Source organism: Biomphalaria glabrata, chromosome 9 (assembly GCF_947242115.1).
Source record: "Biomphalaria glabrata chromosome 9, xgBioGlab47.1, whole genome shotgun sequence".
Lineage (NCBI taxonomy): Eukaryota > Metazoa > Mollusca > Gastropoda > Planorbidae > Biomphalaria > Biomphalaria glabrata.
In genome coordinates this window covers 35,909,746-35,929,650 of record NC_074719.1, presented here as the reverse complement: position 1 = coordinate 35,929,650, position 19,905 = coordinate 35,909,746, and the positions used below count along the sequence as shown (strand labels likewise).

The window sequence follows — 19,905 nt, the reverse complement described above, 5'->3', positions numbered from 1 at the left end:
GGACTACTGTCGTTAAAGTCTATACAACGAACTACAGTGGACTTGAGCCGTTACAGTCGATACAGTCGATGTAAGACGTGTACGGCTCTGATTCGGTAGACTTGAGGACGACTTGGTTCAGCTTTGGGAGACCTGGAGCGACACTGGGAAGCATACGGCTCGATGCAAGAAGAGAAGAGATGAATTGCAACGAAGTGAAGAAATGAATTGCAACGAAGTATAGCTAACTGTAAACTGACAGATATTGTACAGTCTTCTACTATACATGTTACAGTAACAAATTGTTAGAGTTCATAGTCAATAAAGTTATATGAAACTGAAAGTTGAGTCGTCAAGTTCTTTGCAGTGTTTTTATTTGTGTGACTTCTAGTACATTTAGCCAGAAGATTCAGAAATACGTAACAATATTATTAACATAAGTAATAAATTCGTATACAATTGTGTGAATTCTATACTAAAATTCGTCCGTCCCCCCCCTCCGAGTGAGGGGGGGGATCGCCGCTACCGCCCCCCCCCCTGGATACGCCAGTGGGTGAGAAGCGGGTCTCTCTCTTCTTGTTACTTCAGACTCCTGTGTCATAAACAAGGAAGCGTGTCGACTGCGGTGGCTTTGTTGATATTTTGACTTTTTTCAATGGAGGAGTGAACATTCCATTCAATTAAGACATTTGGGTCTAATGTGTGTATTATTTCCGGAAAAATATTACAAAAACGTGTACAGGCTTATCATAAGTAGGACTAGAGATTGTCAGTCCCCTACACGTTTGCATTGCAGTTGCTTTGTTTTGTGGATTTGGTCAATCAACAGATAACTCATTTATATAGAGAAGAATAAAATACAAAGTTGAACTTAGCACTCGTAAAAAAAAAAAGAAACGATTCTATTACTAAAATACTAACTCTAGGGTAAGACATTTATTTCTCAAGAATTCTTTTATTGATCATCATTATTATTACTATTATTATTATTATTATTATTATTATTATCATTATCAGCAAATTAGTACTATTTTTTTAGTAAAAGTCCTACTTGTAGTAGTAAAGACTTTCTGATAGGGAGAGTACAAACTGTAATAATAAATGGCTCTAAATCAACACCGATAACAGTAAACTCAGGTGTACCTCAAGGAACAGTCTTAGGTCCACTACTATTCTTAATTTACATACATGATTTACCAAATTGCATTACTTCAGGAACAAAAGTTAGATTATTTGCAGACGATTGCATAATATATAGAACAATAAAAACAACACAAGACACAGATATTTTACAAAGAGAATTAGATGAATTACAGAAATGGGAATCAAATTGGAGCATGTCTTTCCACCCAGAAAAATGTCAGTTGTTAAGAGTAACAAAAAAACTAAAACAAATTAATTCCATTTATCTTATTCATGGCAAACCAGTAACACAGACTAAAAACGCAAAATACCTAGGTGTTATAATAAATGAAAAACTATCATGGAATCCACATATTGATGAAACTATAAAAAAAATCAAACAAAGCATTAGAGTTTATTAAAAGAAATTTCTATAAATCAAATAAGAACATAAAACTAAAATGTTATTTAACCTTAGTTAGGCCAATAATAGAATATGCATCCTCCGTTTGGGACCCCTCAACTGAAGAAAACATTAAGAAACTGGAGCAGACACAAAATAGAGCAGTGAGATTCATAACAAACGAATATTCACATTTGACTAGAGTAACACCTTTAGTAAAATCACTAAATTTAGAAAGCCTTCAGGACAGAAGACTCAAAAGTAAAGTAGCAATTATACATAAAACACTGAACCATAATCTTCAAATACAAAAACAAAATTTAATAAAATACTCTGAAAGACACAAAGATAGAGGTACATTCCTCGTTCCATATGCTAGGACAAATTTGTACAAATACTCCTTCTTCCCTAGTGCTATTAGGGCATGGAATGGGTTGCCTGAGCTAGCCAGGAAAACCAGTGACTTGGCAGAATTTAAGTCATTGGTTAATATGCATGACTAAATGCATGACGCGTAGGACGTAATCATCTTCTTTTTTGAAGTAACGTCTGTATTATATAAGATAAGAAAATAAAGAAATGAGCTAGATCTGCGGGTTGGCTATTAATAAGGGTTACCAGGCGTCCGGTGAAAGTCCTCCCTTTTAGGTTGTGTCCTCCGACAGAATAGACGTCGGCCTGAAACGGAATGATATCTTGGCGTTAATTTGGTTGTTTACTGCCTTGGCATGTAATCAAACAATACAATTCCATCTTTCATATCTTTTGGTATAAACACACAAACGTACATGTAAATATAAGCATTGTCAAGCGTATGGTGTTATTGGTGTTTGGACAGTAGGCTACAGAAACACCACATCATTTGCAAGAAGGTTGGTGGGTTTAATTTGGCAAAACTCTTTTTACAAAGCTCATAATAATACACGAATCAATCCAAAAATTAACCAATTAGGCTACTCATTTATTACTTATAAATTATTTTTGTTTTATATAGCAGAAAGGGAACTAAACCCTGCTATTTTCAGATAAATGGCAGTTATTAGCGGTTCTTTTCTTAGATAAGCTTTGTTTTTTTTCTTAAATATTTTTTTCTTTGCTTGTTATATTTTGACAATGTCTTTTGACGATTTTTGACAAATTTGTGAATGATAAAACCTAAAAACTAGATTCTGGAACAAGCTCCTGGTTGAGTTGTGTGCAGTTTTCAGCACTGTAGAATCAAATGTCTAAACTCTTACTCGTGTAGCAATAAGTAAACATCTTTTTTAGTTAGCGAACTATTTATGGCTAACTATTTATAGTTATCCGCCATAAATGAAATTCTCCAAAAAGTATGACGTTTAAAGTGTAATATGGTTTCCAAAACTTTTTTCTCACCTGAACACTTTACACATTCTTGGTATTTAGCGGAACACTTTACACATTCTTGGTATTTAGCGGAACACTTTACACATTCTTGGTATTTAGCGGAACACTTTGCTTCTATTTTTTAGAGATATTAATTCACGTGGTGGCCTAGTAGTTAATTATTCCTGTAGTTCATACGGAACACCTATTCAGGCCTCGCGGAACACTAGAGTTCCGCGGAAGACAGTTTGGGAAACACTGGTGTAATAAATATAGATTTACCAATTTTATTAGCTAGACCTCCCTATGGGTGTGGATAATGGGCCATTAGTGGTTTTATTAGGAGTTAATAGCGATTACATCGGGGGTAACTTTTCCTTGCCCTCATCCGCCTAAATTAGGGGCAGACTGTATTGGGCTCTTTCGTTGTTTTATTACACAGATCGCGTGATTGTCGTGTAATTGTGCTATTGCAGGGGTTCTCAACCTGTAGTTCGCGACCCATGAGGCGATCGAATGACGATTTCCATTGGTAGCTACTATTTTGTTTACTATCATTGGCATTCGAGGATAAATGATAAAAAAATGAATAAGAATCATTTCAGACATTTTAATCGTCACAGCAGTTTCATTGACTGTCCACCAAACGGCGCGGCAAAATGCAACGTTGCGCCATTGGAGAATCATAGGTATTGTTTCTACGTTATTCAAAAAGCATACCCGTTTATTATGCAGCAATACGCCATCATGTTATTGTAGATTATATTTGTATAATGAAACAACCCATGGAAACGGATATCTATAACATTAGCGACAACACAGATAACTTTACGGTTGGGAAAGGGGGGAGGTCGCCACATAGTGAGAAATTGTAAAAAGGGGTCACGGAACTAAAAATGTTGAGAATCGCTGTGCAATCGCAATGCTATATTTCCTAGTTAGAAACGGGGCAAATCAAATCTACGGCAGCTTTAGACTGAAAGCAAGATTCGCGTCTCTTTTCTTATGCACCATGTTTTACATGTTTCGGATGTTCCTTCAGAGTTGAAGATAGGACGACGGGGGATGGGAGCGGGCAGGGTTTGAACCCGGGACCATCGATAAATTCAAACGACAGTCCAGCGTGCAAACCGCACGACCAGGCAGCCATCCATGTCTTTGGATAGGATCCAATGCTTTGAATAGGACAGTGCGTAGAGAGCGATATAATCTTTGCTATTCTGTTCATTATGATGTTTATTTTCAACCCATACTTTATCAAATACTGGAGGATATATATATAACTTAAGATTTTTTTGTGAGAGCGATTGCTCTACACTTAATAATTAATGAATTACTGATTATAAAAAAAAAAAAAAACATTTTTGACCCCGCTCCTACTTCTCACCTCCCGGCCCGAAAAAAAAATTCCTGGTTAATCGCTTGAGGTATAAATCTACTCAGAGCATGTTCAATTTTAAATGAATAAACATGCCTACATTAAAATACAGAAGTCTAGACTAGAATTCCGGATCTATATAGATCTTATATGGTATTCACGTTTTTTTTTTTTTCTAAATAGTTTTTTAATTAATTTTTTTTAACACCCAAAGTTAATTAGTGGAATGGTAAGAAAGCAAAGTAGGAAAAGTATTTTGAAAAATCACAAAAAAAAAACAACAACTTATCTATAAGAAAAGAACCCCGCCCTTAAAACTGTATTCATACATGCTATCTCCCTTATTTGATATCAAACAAAATAATGAATTACCAATAGAATTGAATAATTTGGGTATTTTTTAAAATTGATTCATATTTTGTTAGGTACAATAAATAATTGTTTTAAGTATCAACTTGATCGGAGAATGCGTGAGGGAGAAATAGCGTTAACAGTTATTTAAAGGGACTAAACCCAACAAAATTAGCCATACCTGTGAATACTGAAGGATTGGTTTCCCTTGTTGCTATGAAACAAAATAATTTATTAATTTATTACCAGTAAAAAAATTGTCTAATTGTTTACTTTTTTAAAAATGTCAATGAATTATTGCGTAATGTGTACATGCTTGTAAATATATTCATGTACACATACAGATGAGATATCATTGGAGACTACCTGTCGCCTGGACATATCGTGACATTGTTATTTCTACTCAGCGTCACGGTCCATAGACTTAGAAAAAAAAAACATTTATGCGCTTAGATCCCGCTTGATAATAATAACGCACTGTCTGGCTGTGATCGCTACCTTTGTTAGACTATAAAGATGTTTCTGTGCGAGGGTGTCATAAAGCTCAGTTATTGTTTATGTGGTTGAGGGGGGCAAAAGGAGTGAGGGTTTGCGTTTTTTTTTTAGACTCTTTTTTTTTCTCCGTGTGATGCAAACATTTGTGAATTGCTTTAATAAGACACAGAACGGTATTTAACCCTCTCGCAAAAAAAATTCCCCCATTCAAAAAAAAAAAAAGTACACACTGAATTATGTTCCTACCAGTCGTCGGGCTCAATCAATACAGTATGTCTTCGAGAATTCAAGCGACAGCTGGAGAAAAACTAAATCGAACTACTGTTAACACATTCTTAGCTCAAGGTGAGGCCTACCCCCACCCCCACCACCACCGCCCTCTCTCAAATATTAGTACATGAATGAAAAAAAATCTCAGAAAATTCAAGTACCACTTGAGAACATCTACAGCAGACTTAGTCACTAAATTCAAGGTTTAACCCCTCCTTTTATTTTTTTTCTTAAACTAAGATTAAATAATATAAAAAAAAAAACAACTATGCCTAAAGTACAGTTATCAAATATAGTTAATAGATATCTTGGTTATACATGTTATCACATGTCAGCGATGTGTTTCTTAATGCGGTCTCTAGAAGATTTGAGTCTGCACATTTCGTGTTACAAAAAATACTAGGATATTTATTTATTAAATGCTTTTCTACTTTCAGGCTTACTGCATGCTTAGTACACTTTAGTCCAATCTCTTTTGTGGACCAGTTGTGGGGGGCGGGTCGAGCGGGGTTAGCTTCCGAGCCACTGGCGGATCCAGGGGGGGGGGGCGGTAGGGGCGAACAAAATCAGTCGAATATCTATATAATATAAACTACGTATTGATATGTGAACCCATTAGTATATTATGTCGCACCACAATCTAATCTCAAATTTTATGATTATTTAATAAAAAATGGAAAAGACTTTGCTTTGGAAAAATTATAATTCAAACGAAATTTTTCAGTATAAGAGTCACGATTATGATGAGCTCTAAACCCAGATAATCTTTTCCTAGTCCTCTTTTTACAACCTTTACTCAATCTGATATTTTTCTAGTTAAATAAATTTGGGACTATAGCCCACATTTTATGCTTGAATTTTATTGAATATTATTTATCGAAAATTTGTTTTTTTCGGCGGCGATCCTTGAAGCCTTAATTTAAATATGTGGAATATCTTATCTTTTCAAGGAACAGTAAGGTTTTATTTGCAGTCTATTAAGGGCCTATAAATTCATATTAAAAAATATTTTTCAAGTACAACATTATTCAAAAGGTCCTTTCTTAATGTTACGTCTTCATATTGGATGAGACTCTTTAGACATGAAAACGACAAATCACAGTTATAAATACTTTAATCTTTATTAATACTGAAAACACTTTCTTGGTCATATTCCTCCATTTTGATTCTTCCTTTCTTTCAACACGCAATCGCACCATTTCACATTCACACTAAGATGCGCACGTAACACCCCCCCTGTTTAACAAGTTCGATGCACATCGAACGTCCAAAATACAAATCACTGAATATATTATCAGACTATTCCAAGTTAAAAAAATCGGTAACATATAAAACCATAATGTAATAACTAAACAAAATCAAACACAATGTCATGTTAATACCAATACAATCCCAACATGAAATAACAATTATATTCATCACAATAATAACTGTTATTATGAGCAATTGAAACCACTTCTGTTAACATTTATCTTTAAGTAATCATATTTCTATCAATACAACTCCCCACTCATAATTGTATGCCTGTACAAAACACCATCATTCCAGTCGTAATCAAATAGTTAACAAACAAAGTCTATCTTGCTCCATGCATATTGTAACAACAATATTCAATTCATTACACATATATTTATTCATTGTAGAATAGAACAATAAATAATGTCCATCATTCCTACCTTTTCTAATCATATCTATATAATTCTAACATTATTGACATGCCATCCTTTCCGCTTCCCTCCTTTGCAATGATGTCCCATTGTGATTCTACTACCTAATGATCTAGCTGTACTGTTTTCTAGGCTGCTAATATCCCTCTCTTTTCTCGTATACGCCTCTTCACTATTGTACCTTGAATCCTTAATTCTAATTAACTGTTGACACTGTCTTCTAATATGCCCCCTTCTCCCACAATTAAAGCATAAGATGTATGGATTTGTACGTCTGTATGTGGGCTTATATCGCTTTCCCTGTACCACTGATTGCCTTACTTTACTTTGATTTGGACCCATTCCTATTGCATTGCTTTCTACCTTATCTGTTAATTCTTTCTTCTCGTGCTCTCTGCTACCCATGTCATCTGATGTATGAGATCTTATGTCTTCTTCCACATCCCCATTTCTACCTCGCGTAGACTTTATCCCATAATATTTCTTCCAATTCTCAATCTCCCTTACTGAACATATTTTCACCCCATGGATATTCCCAATAATTAAATCTATCTCACCCTGATCTACAACACAAGCTTCCACTGTCCCCTTAACATACGGTGTGTCTATACTAACTTTAGCAATCGGTAATTGTACAATATTCCCATTAAACATAACACACTTCCTAGATTCGCCTGTATATTCATGGTCTTCCACTAAATTCTTATTTACTCCAATAATAGTGCTCCCAGTATCCCTGATGGTCTTGGCTGCCTTGTTCCCTACGAATGTCTGAAAAATCTCCAATGTTCCAGTATCAGATGACAATGATAAGCCTTGCTCTATTCTACCTTTCTCCCAGTCCTTTCTTTCCTGTCTGTTTCCTTGATATCTTCCGTTGCGGCTATCATTTTGTCTTTCATATGTACCACTTCTATGCTGTCTATCCTGTGTCTCCCTTGTTCTGTGAGAGTTATTCTGTGTCTCACATGTTCTGTTAAAGGCAACTATTTCTTCTATATCACTGCCTCTAGATAATTTCTTCTCGGGATGTGCCACTTTATAAGCCCTTATCAGTCTTACTATGTCTTCTATGGATTTCGGTTTCCTCTCCAACAGAAATATTTTTAATTCCTCCTGACACTCGTACATCACTTTGTCCAGCATGAGAAATGTCTTAAGACTGTCAAATGTTTTTTCTACCTCAGCGGTTTCTATCCAGTTATCGAAATGGCTGCTCATTTTGTCCAAGAAGGTCTGTGGGTCATCCTCTGGTTCTATCTCACAATTAACAAACTGTTGGCGATAGAAAGCTTCTGTTTTCCCGAAAGTTCTAAGTAGTTGTTCTTTCACAATGCTGTAGTTACCCTGGTTCATACATATTTTTGAAGGCACCTCCGCTGTAAATGATCTCGACAATAAGAATGTCCATTTGTCTTCAGGGTACTCCAGTTCTCTCATTTCTATCTCGAACTTCTTCAAAAAAATGTCTATGTCCATTTTGTCTTCGTTGAATATCAAACCTTTATATTTTGCCAGTTTATTCCCTGTAGAGTCACTCTTTCTTTTATCATTCTCTTTTCCTTGGTCTGTTTTTAACTTTTTCTCTGCTGTCTCTTTTTCAAATGCTAATCTTTCTCTTTCAATGGCGACCAATTCATTTTTCTTTTCCCTTTCAATTGCTACTATCTCCTTATCCTTTTCTTTTTCTCTTTTGTCCTCCTTATCTAATCTCTCCTTTTCTTTGTCTCTTTCCATCGCTAATCTCTCCTTTTCTTTTTCTCTTTCCATCGCTAATCTCTCCTTTTCTTTTTCTCTTTCCATCGCTAATCTCTCCTTTTCTTTTTCCCTTTCTCTTTTGTCCTCCTTATCTAATCTCTCCTTTTCTTTGTCTCTTTCCATCGCTAATCTCTCCCTCTCCATTAACCTTTCTTGTACGTATTTTCTTAGTTCTGCCCCTTCAAGCTCCAACAACCTTCCCTCTTCCTTCAACGCTGCTACCTCAGCCTTATCCGCCATAGTTGATTACTAATAATATCGAATCGAATGTTCTCCTGTCTCTAGATCTAGACTATACTATCTCTACTGTCTGCTGACAGGAGATCCCCTGTGAATAGAGGGATACGTGGGTTACCTTTGCGTTGGGCGCCACTTGTTACGTCTTCATATTGGATGAGACTCTTTAGACATGAAAACGACAAATCACAGTTATAAATACTTTAATCTTTATTAATACTGAAAACACTTTCTTGGTCATATTCCTCCATTTTGATTCTTCCTTTCCTTTCAACACGCAATCGCACCATTTCACATTCACACTAAGATGCGCACGTAACACTTAATAGGTCAGGAGAATGCGTTTCTTCAGTGAAGAATGCAAGAAAACGCTTTGGGCGTCGGGGCTTCGCCCCGAATTCCATTGATGAATAATGATCTGTAGATGTCAGCAGATTGTGTTTCAGCAGTAAAGAATGCAAGAAAACGCTTTTTGCTTCGGGGCTTTGCCCCGAACTCCTTTGATGAATAATGAGCTGTAGATGTCAGGAGATTGCGTTTCTGCAGTGAAGAATGCAAGAAAACGATTTTGGCGTTCTCTAGATTCTCTAGATCTAGACTCTCTCGTAGGCCTATGTTTATAAGCTGTTTCAACGTACTGAGCTATAAAGTAACAACGTGTACCACAAGACCCAGAAGAATGTGAGTGCATAAAGTGAGAGATTAAAACAAAACTTCCAGATTACATTTCATTTAAGAAAAAATAAAGGATATTAACAAAGTAGCAAACGAAATAGTGTTGTTTTTAGTGAGAAAGTTGTCCTTAATTGGATGCCCCTCATCACTTGATGCTCCGTGCGGCCAGCACCACTCGCACATGGCTAGCTACGCCACTGATATATATATATATGATATATATATATATATATATATCGAAATGCAGCCACAATTCAGCACAAGGGTTTTAAAAGAAGCTTTTGAATATGGTGGGGCACATTTCTTGTGAAAAAATAAATATGTGAAAAACATTGATTTCAAAGCAGGATATAATTTCGATAGTCTCTACACCGAAGGCTTCAGAGCTAACCACTTGGTCTTGACGTAACCCGAAATTCCGCTATATTCTAAGTCAACGAATTCGATTTTTTTTTAACATTTCCCGCCAAGGGTGGGAAAAAGAATCAGGGGAAACAATTTCACTGTATTGTAGGCTCAAAGCATCCGGTGTCAAAAAAAAAACGGAGCATAACTAACCTGCTTCTTTACTTTGTTAATTTTATAGGGTCCAAACCTTTAGTAACGATTGCTTCACATTTGGTTCTTGAACTTTAGTATTCGGGGTCATTCATTTCAAAGTGTAGTCCAAGATTGAAAACTGTTGTTATGGAAGACTGTATGATGTGTTAAAGGAAATCCAATGTCTGCGAATCAATAGATCAATCATTTACTTATATGTTGGAGAAAGTATCTTAAGGGAGGCTTACTAGGAGCTTCCAATATGGTTTTATCCACATGTGAAAACTTTGTTCGACATTTGTAGCATTGCATTCCACTGTGGGTTGTTGATTTCGCGTGCCTTCTTTAGAAACAGGAACTCTTCCTGTAGGTCCATATGAACTTCGATGTTCGTTTTGTCTCCGACATTTCTTACCCTATCATGGACTTGTACAAAAGGAAAAGCCAAGCCAAGGAATACTGTCTGCTGGAATTGATTCACAAAATCAGCGAGAAACATGTGGAGAGACATTACGCCAAAAGTCGATAGAAAACCTGCTGACGACAGTTGTCTGTCAGTTGCAAGATTACTTTATAGTGAAAGCGAAACAATTCAGCTCAACTATTCCATTTTTTGCAGTCTACGGTCCGCGGGCCATAGTTTGTTTGTGCGTTTGTTTGTTTGCTGTTGATATTTTGTTGTTAATTGTGTTGGTCAGTATCTTTCTTGCTGCTATTTTTATTGTTACTTTTGTTGTAGATGATGTTAATATTGGTTTGTTGACATTGAGGCCTTCTGAACCTGGGATCCCGGGTTTGAATCCTGGGATTTTTAATTTCGGGATCTTGGGGCGCCTCTGAGTCCACCCAGCTCTAATGGGTACCTGGCATAAGTTGGGCAAAAAGTAAAGGGGGTTGGTCGTTGTGCTGGTCACATAACACCCTCGTTAACCGTAGGCCACAGAAACAGATGACCTTTGCATCATCTGCCCTATAGACCGCAAGGTCTGAAAGGGGAACTTATTTTTTTATTGTCATTGATATGGTTAATTTTCTTTTTTTTTTTTCTGTTTTGTTATTGCTGTTAATATTATTTTAGCTAGCTTTGTTGCTGTTCAATAAAAAAAAAATAAAAAAATAATTTTAAAATCTGGTTTTCGATATGAGGTAAAAAAAATTTCTGCGGCCTCAGCTTCAAAGGCTAAATCTGATTAGCTTTACCTACCATGAAGTACATCTATTCAATCATTTACTTATGTGGAAAGAGAAAAAAAATCAAATACTCCACTCTTGTTATAAGGCCTTTAAATTCTAAAGGCGCGAAGATCGTGCGCTTAATTCATTCCCACAATTCATGACAGGCATTGACCTATTTAACACAAACTCTGAATGAAAGCGCAGGATTGACGAGAACGCTCTCACTTTTCAACGAAACAAATAAACTTCATCTGAAATATTGTACAGAAAAATCCACGGCATTAAGGGGGGGGGATATCAAAGAAGTTATTACAAATTCTATGTTTATTTATTATTATTTGATTGTCCCATTGGTTGGGACAGAGTGACAGCGCTTGGAGTTATTGTTGTCAGAGGCCTGAGCTTTGGAGCCTTGTCATATAGTATAAGTAATATAGATGTCAGTTTTCATAATTGTGCATATCTAATAGTTAACATTGGATGCGTTGCCTACAACTACAGTTATCCTGATTACATTTATTAAAGTTCTATTCTGTTATGAATTCAACTCTGGCGTCTCTTTGAATGATTGAGAGAAGTTTATGTGTCACGTCTGAGCCAAGCAAGGAGTTCACAACAGAGAGAGACAGACCAAAAAAGCCACGGACAGTGAAAAACATGGGCCTCAGCTCTGGAACAAAAGCGTGCTATGCGAAAAATAGCCAGCTCCTCTACCACCTTAACTTGCAATATTTGTGTACGGGAGTGTCTCTCCAAAATAGGGCTCCACAGTCACACGAAAAAGTGTTCGAGATGAACCATTTTCGTTCTACGACTGAAGGATGCCAACAACACTCTTTAGTTAAAATTCAGCGTTACATAACATGCGTGGTATAACCCGATGTCTTGTGGATTAAGTAGTCCAGTTTCTCTGTAAAGTAAGTCAGGCTATATTTGAAAAGTCTTTCTGCAATTGCCACGCCACGAGTAGATTGACATATTGACACAAGCTCTAGCTTAGGGCCCACAAGATATATTTAACACTGATTAATAATACCTGGACTTATAAAGGGTCCCAAAGAGCTCTATATCTCAAATAGCTCAAGACCTTTTCGAGTCTAAATTCGCCACTGAGAGTAGAGCATACAAGAACGTTAGTCCTTTGTTTACTTGTAGAGAGCCAAGTTGGGTTGGACCATCAAACTAAAGTTGGTGCGAGGAAGGGTCTTAAGCCACTGGTGTGTCCGCTGTCCGGCATCTTTCAAAAAGATGTGTGCCATCTCATCTGGTAATATCCGTTGACATAAGACCGAATGTTGGATGGCTGCCTGGTTGTGTGGCTTGCTCTCTGGGCTGTCGTCTCGTCGTTCCCAGGTTCAAAAAATTGCCCCCCCCCTCCCTCCCCCATAGCCCATGCCCTGCAAAAGGTTTAGGCTAAGATGTAATAATCTTTCATTTTGAAGGCACGTCCGAAACATGTTAAACATACAAAAACATTAACCAAGTATTATTGTATTTTATTATTATTATTGTGTTTTAGAATTTCTATTATCAAGTATTAATGTATTTAAGAGTTTAATTTACCAAGTATTATTGTATTTTATTATTATTATTGTATTTTAGAGTTAATTTACCAAGTATTATTGTATTTTATTATTATTATTGTATTTTAGAGTTTCGTTTAGCAAGTATTAATGCATTTAAGAGTTTCATTTACTAAGTATTAATGTATTTAGGAGTTTCAATTTCCAAGTATTAATGTATACAACCTTTTTTTTTAATCTTTGTACAGAAATAGAACAAATTGTCAAAAGTAATTGCGTGCAATATAGTATCATTATTTGCTCAATCATGTGATATAGGCCCTACTTCTAAAAAAAAAAAACAATCCCAAAAAAAACATAGATCCAGACCAGTCAAAACTCCAATTTACCCAAATTACATGTGCCCTGAGGTACGGCCAAGAGTGACGAGGAAGGACTTTTCGGGAACACACTGTTTTGAACACTTGGGGTGTGGCTGGCCAGCGATGTTTGTAAACGTTTAACGTGTTTCGGATGTTTCTTCATATTTTGAAGAGAATTATAACCTAGCCCAAACCTCGGGGGATGGCAGCGGGCGGGTTTCGAGCCCTGGACAGCCGAGACCACATTTTTACCAATTGTTTTTGTTTAAGGCTGTTGCATACTTTTAGCTTTCTCAATACGCTGTGAAAGTGGGGGGAGGGGGGGGGGGTAAAGAAAGGGATTTCTGGGTGTATTTTACCGTAATTGGTTTTTAAAAACATTTTTTAAAAATGTAAAAAAAAAAAAAAAAGGAAAAGAGAACGACCTCATTTCGAAACCCGTGGCTCGCGCCTCCTAGGGCAGACGTGCTAACCACTTCGCTTGTGAAGATTGTATAGTTATGTATTGTTTGTTTCAATTTCGAGCGGCGACCTATATAGGGGACTAATTCAGCTTATTCCACCACTTCAGTCAAATACTGTTTCTTTCCCTTGTTCGAGATACGAAAACAAAATAATTATCACCAGTATTTAATTAAGTAATTAGTTGATTTTTAAAAAATTGATTCTCATGTTGTCAGGTAAAAGAAAAAAAATGTGCACAATGTCAGCTTGATTCGAGATTGGGTGTCAGAGAAATAACGTGTACAAACTTTTTACCAAGCAGACAGATTGAGTTGATGTAAGCTTTGTAAAAAAAAAAAAATTATAGCAAGACGAAATTTTTCTATTCTTTTTTTTTTACAATAAAACGAAGATTACAAGACAACGGGATATTTTTTAGCCGAATTTTTTTGAAATAAATTATAAATAAAAACAAAATAATTCTTTTTTTTTTTTTTACCTTTTCTTTTTTTTTTCTCTCCCTCCCTTAATGCTATTATTCTCACCTCAGTTTCGTCCCCCCCCCCCATCCTGCTCAGGTGTGCCCTCTACGTACTCATCAAACCAAAGTCCTGACAATATCAGTTTTGCTGTCCCCCACCCCGCCCCCAGGTGCGCCAGCTTCATTCCCTTAACACCAAATTCCTGTCAATACTATTCAATGACCTTACTAGTGAACGGAAAGTAGGTCAATATTCATAACAAAAAATTCTTATATTCAAACTCCATTTATAGCGCACAAACATCTTCGCACGTGGCTTTCTACAACATATTTCCCTTCATATGTTCTCAGGAGCTTATTCGCGGGGTTGGCTATAGATTTAGCAGCTTTAACCCTATTGACATAAAGGCTTTACGGTCATGATTGACCGAGTAGGAAAGACTGAACAAAAGAAACCGAAGAAAGGGTGATCCAGCAAGAGTACCCTGGCAATACCAATGTCATTCACATTTATTGTAACTTTAACAAAAAAAATACCAATGTCATTCCCATTTATTGTAACTTTAACAAAAAAAATACCAATGTCATTCCCATTTATTGTAACTTTAACAAAAAAAATACCAATGTCATTCCCATTTATTGTAACTTTAACAAAAAAAATACCAATGTCATTCCCATTTATTGTAACTTTAACAAAAAAAATACCAATGTCATTCCCATTTATTGTAACTTTAACAAAAAAAAAATACCAATGTCATTCCCATTTATTGTAACTTTAACAAAAAAAAATACCAATGTCATTCACATTTATTGTAACTTTAACAAAAAAAAAATACCAATGTCATTCCCATTTATTGTAACTTTAACAAAAAAAAAATACCAATGTCATTCCCATTTATTGTAACTTTAACAAAAAAAAAATACCAATGTCATTCCCATTTATTGTAACTTTAACAAAAAAAATACCAATGTCATTCACATTTATTGTAACTTTAACAAAAAAAATACCAATGTCATTCACATTTATTGTAACTTTAAAAATAAAGTCTTTTTGCTTCTAAATGTACAAAATGGGGTCGGGGAGCTGTTTTGAAAATATTTTAGGGAGCCGTAGTTGTGGCGACGTTGTGCTTTTCTACAGCACATTTACATATAGGTAAGTGGTTGACAAATATTTTAGGGAGCCGTAGTTGTGGCGACGTTGTGCTTTTCTACAGCACATTTACATATAGGTAAGTGGTTGACAAATATTTTAGGGAGCCGTAGTTGTGGCGACGTTGTGCTTTTCTACATCACATTTACATATAGGTAAGTGGTTGACAAATATTTTAGGGAGCCGTAGTTGTGGCGACGTTGTGCTTTTCTACAGCACATTTACATATAGGTAAGTGGTTGACAAATATTTTAGGGAGCCGTAGTTGTGGCGACGTTGTGCTTTTCTACAGCACATTTACATATAGGTAAGTGGTTGACAAATATTTTAGGGAGCCGTAGTTGTGGCGACGTTGTGCTTTTCTACAGCACATTTACATATAGGTAAGTGGTTGACAAATATTTTAGGGAGCCGTAGTTGTGGCGACGTTGTGCTTTTCTACAGCACATTTACATATAGGTAAGTGGTTGACAAATATTTTAGGGAGCCGTAGTTGTGGCGACGTTGTGCTTTTCTACAGCACATTTACATATAGGTAAGTGGTTGACAAATATTTTAGGGAGCCGTAGTTGTGGCGACGTTGTGCTTTTCTACAGCACATTTACATATAGGTAAGTGGTTGACAAATATTTTAGGGAGCCGTAGTTGTGGCGACGTTGTGCTTTTCTACAGCACATTTACATATAGGTAAGTGGTTGACAAATATTTTAGGGAGCCGTAGTTGTGGCGACGTTGTGCTTTTCTACAGCACATTTACATATAGGTAAGTGGTTGACAAATATTTTAGGGAGCCGTAGTTGTGGCGACGTTGTGCTTTTCTACAGCACATTTACATATAGGTAAGTGGTTGACAAATATTTTAGGGAGCCGTAGTTGTGGCGACGTTGTGCTTTTCTACAGCACATTTACATATAGGTAAGTGGTTGACAAATATTTTAGGGAGCCGTAGTTGTGGCGACGTTGTGCTTTTCTACAGCACATTTACATATAGGTAAGTGGTTGACAAATATTTTAGGGAGCCGTAGTTGTGGCGACGTTTCTACATCACATTTACATATAGGTAAGTGGTCGACAAATGAAACTTTGTCGCTTTCTTTCGTCCTCAAATAAGGTGGATGAACCGAGACCATTCCTTACAGAGGGCCTAAACACTGAACAGCAACGTCACAACCTGTGGGCAGTTTAGACCAATGGCTCGTTGCCACGTCGCACAGACCTGTGATCTAAACTGCCCACAGGTTGTTTTGTTGAAGGTTAGCGTTCAGGCTTCTATAATGATTGGTCTCGGATGAACGCATGCCAAAGGCGATCTTTTTTGGCGACTTTAAAAGAAGACGGCGTAACAGTATTATTACGATTTACTCAGGTGCTTTTTCGTCCTCACTGGCATAGAGGAAAGCAGCAGACACCATACGGCCTCTGGAAGAGACAGCTGCTAAACTCTCACGAAGGTCTCGGGACAAACATTTGAGATCCAAAGAAAAGTCCTTGTATAAGACAAAAATAACAAGAAGACTTAAATAAACCTCAGGCTTTGTCTGCAGTATATGTGGCAAAATATGCAGGTAGCAGCTGAGTTTGGGTGATCACGTGAAATACTGCACTCACCCTTAATCTTCGGAAACGAAGAGATGGTCTTATCTTATCTTACAATGTGATAAAATTTACTTGCAACCTATAGCAAAAGACGAATAATGTCACTCTCGACTGTGCATTTGGTCAACAGGACAGGTCTTAAAGAAAGTAAGTCTTTACGAGCATATTTTCAACTTGAGTCCTTGACCATTTGGCTGTTTGGTCATTACGTCCATCTGACCAACATCAAACAATGTCCGATGGAAGTGTTTTTGGAAAGGTCTTTTTCAAATACATGTCGTATAAAAGAAAGAACATGGAGAGGCATATCGGGGTTGGCTGATTAGTTTAGTTCTACCGGCCTGTCGTAGGCTACTTTAGAAGTGTCAGCCAATTAAAACATAGTGTAATCATTATTCAGTTTTTTTAAATAATTTATCCCTATTATTTTTAATTTGAATTTATAATCTTTTTGTGTAGATTGCGTTTGAAATAATTAAGCTTCAACTAATGTTGTGTCATCTAAGTGTATAAATAACAGCTCCGAGTGTCAGTGGCGTCACTAGGGTGGGTGTCACCCGGTGCGGTAGGCTCAGGGTGTCACCCCCCTCCCAAACAACAGTCTCCAAACATTTCCCAATATTGTTACAAAAATGTAAAATGAGTATCTATTCTATTTTAATTATGATTGATTATGACATTTTATCCATGGTTACTACATATTGTTATAAACCTGGTGGTGGCACAGATGGGGGTAGTGGTGTGAGTGTAGTCAGACGACGCAAATCGCCCCAGGCCAGCGCTAGACGAGCGGTCAACCGTGACGAGTTACGACGGTCAGCCGAGTCGTTTGTCAACAGGATGGTTCGGGAAGGATCGCCGTCGTGAACAGAGCTCAAGGAGCGTCACGAGAGTTGTAGTCATCTGACCACCTAGAAACGTGGAGCGGCGTTCTGTCCGGTTCGAGAAGGCCAGTAGGGACTCTATATAAGAGCGGAGGTGTCGCAGTCAAGTCGGTTCACGGCAGGGGTTCAGAGCCCGGTTCACTACAGTCCGGTCGACTACAGCACAGTTCAGCGGTGTGGTTCTGTACGGAGCATTACGACGGTTCAGTGCGGAGTACTGTCAAGTACAGTTGAGACGGCTGGCGTCTTGATCTTGGTCTGCGATCGAGTCCGACACAACGAGCCTAGTGTGTGAAGTCAGTCCTGAACTGTTGAACCCAGTGCAAACCCGGAACGAGACGTTGAGGCCAGTGCAAGAGTTGATACGGCGGAACGGTGTTATCGGAGAGATATTTGTACAGTGTACGTGTTGCCAATTGTACAGTATTGGCTGTTATTTATCGACATTAAACTATTACGTTACTTTGGAGCCCTGAGTTGTCAAGTTCTTTAAGTTGGTGGTGTATGGTGCAGTTTGCAGAGAGCCTGGATAGTGAGATTCGTACCAATATATTAAAATGTAAGTTTATTATATAAGAAATAGAATTTACATTAACTGAACATGTTTTCTTTCTTAGACTTTGAAGTCTTTTACACATTACGGAAACTGTTTTAAAACATTATGCTAACCTTATTCAAACTTTTACTACCATCTAAAATTATTTTAGAATCTAGACAAACAATTGTTCGCCGCCCCCTTAGTCATTTATTGGATAACCTTTTTTCAGTGTTTCTGAACTTAAGAAACATATTTTCTTCGGTTTTAAATAGCACAATTTCTCCTAGTAAGAAATCGCAGCTTAAAGAAAATAAATTAAGAAGCGGTGCACGGGCCGAATTTGATGTGTGAGAAACATTCGAGGAAAATGAACAGAGCTTCTCAAACTTTTTCCTCTTGTTTTTCCCTAGACATTTTGTATTATCGCTCCCCATGTATGTATCTAAATGGGAAAACCGATGAAGGCTCCAACAATGGGTTTCAGAAGGCTTTTAAGAATAAAAAAGAAAAGTTACTTAAAGACATATAATTAGGATACAATTTTCGGTAAATTTTTTATAAAATATTCACGTTATGTTTAGAATCGAAATATATGAAGTGAGTGTTCATTAAAAGCTAGTCCGTCGAGCCTTTGGTTTCGTAAATGTTGATTTGTAGATAATTTTTGTAGACTTCAAAAAAAATTCTTCCTGGAAATAGCATAAGAGAGGAATCAATTCCCCCCCACCCCCTCCTTTCCCTTAAGCGTAAAGATCTAGGGGAAGCTTGGCATGGCGCCTTCTTGCGTTTTGGGTTTTATAATTCTTTTTTTTTTCTGGCGTCTACACAGCGCTTTTAATCTCGTAGTAGGCAGACATCGTGTAAAAAAAGATTACAATATAACAGGCAAGGATGTAACGATATTGAATTATTTTCATGCGATCAGAAGGCACTATTCATTCAAGTTCTAACAATGTTACAAAGAAAGTTTTTGTGGAAACACAAACTCAAATTCGGCCACTCAAAAGTGGTCCACCCAGCAGGGCCGGTCCTAGCAATTGCGGGGCCCTATGTGAAACGAATTGCGCGGGGCCTATTCTGTGTATGGATAAGGATAATAAGTACAAATTAAGATTTTGTATTAAAAAATAAATTCGTCTTTGCATTTTATACATTCTTAACTAAGTACAAAATCACGATCAAATTAACTTTACTTTACAAGCCTTGGGTGTAGCGAAGTCATACAGTAGATCATCAAAAGTCTGTTTCCTACATAGATCACGCTCATTAGCAAGAATTGCCACATTGTTCAATCTCTCTTCGTGAATTGTTGACCTTAAGTAATTCTCGATTAGTATAGGACGCGAGAAACTTCTTTCACAAGATGCCACAGTTACAGTTCAAATCTCAGCTGCAAGGAGTAAATTGCAGTGTTCACAATTCTGTTGAAACATTTTATCCTGTAGCCAACTTCAGCTTTTCGATGTGTGAAATTTTCCACAGATTTATCATACTGCCTTTTCCTTTGACTTTTGGCTGGAAAGATT

At 36.9% G+C, this 19,905-nt stretch overlaps 1 protein-coding gene across 1 annotated transcript in view; it reads left to right on the top strand.

Annotated features, from left to right (window-relative positions):
• Positions 1 to 535: 535 nt before the first annotated feature.
• The window catches only part of LOC106073566 (alpha-(1,3)-fucosyltransferase C-like), a 53,884-nt gene continuing 34,514 nt past the window's right edge, over positions 536 to 19,905 (top strand). Inside the window, exon 1 of the mRNA XM_056041025.1 lies at positions 536 to 906. The gene's annotated coding sequence lies outside the window, so the exon portion shown is untranslated. The remainder of the gene's footprint in view (positions 907 to 19,905) is intronic.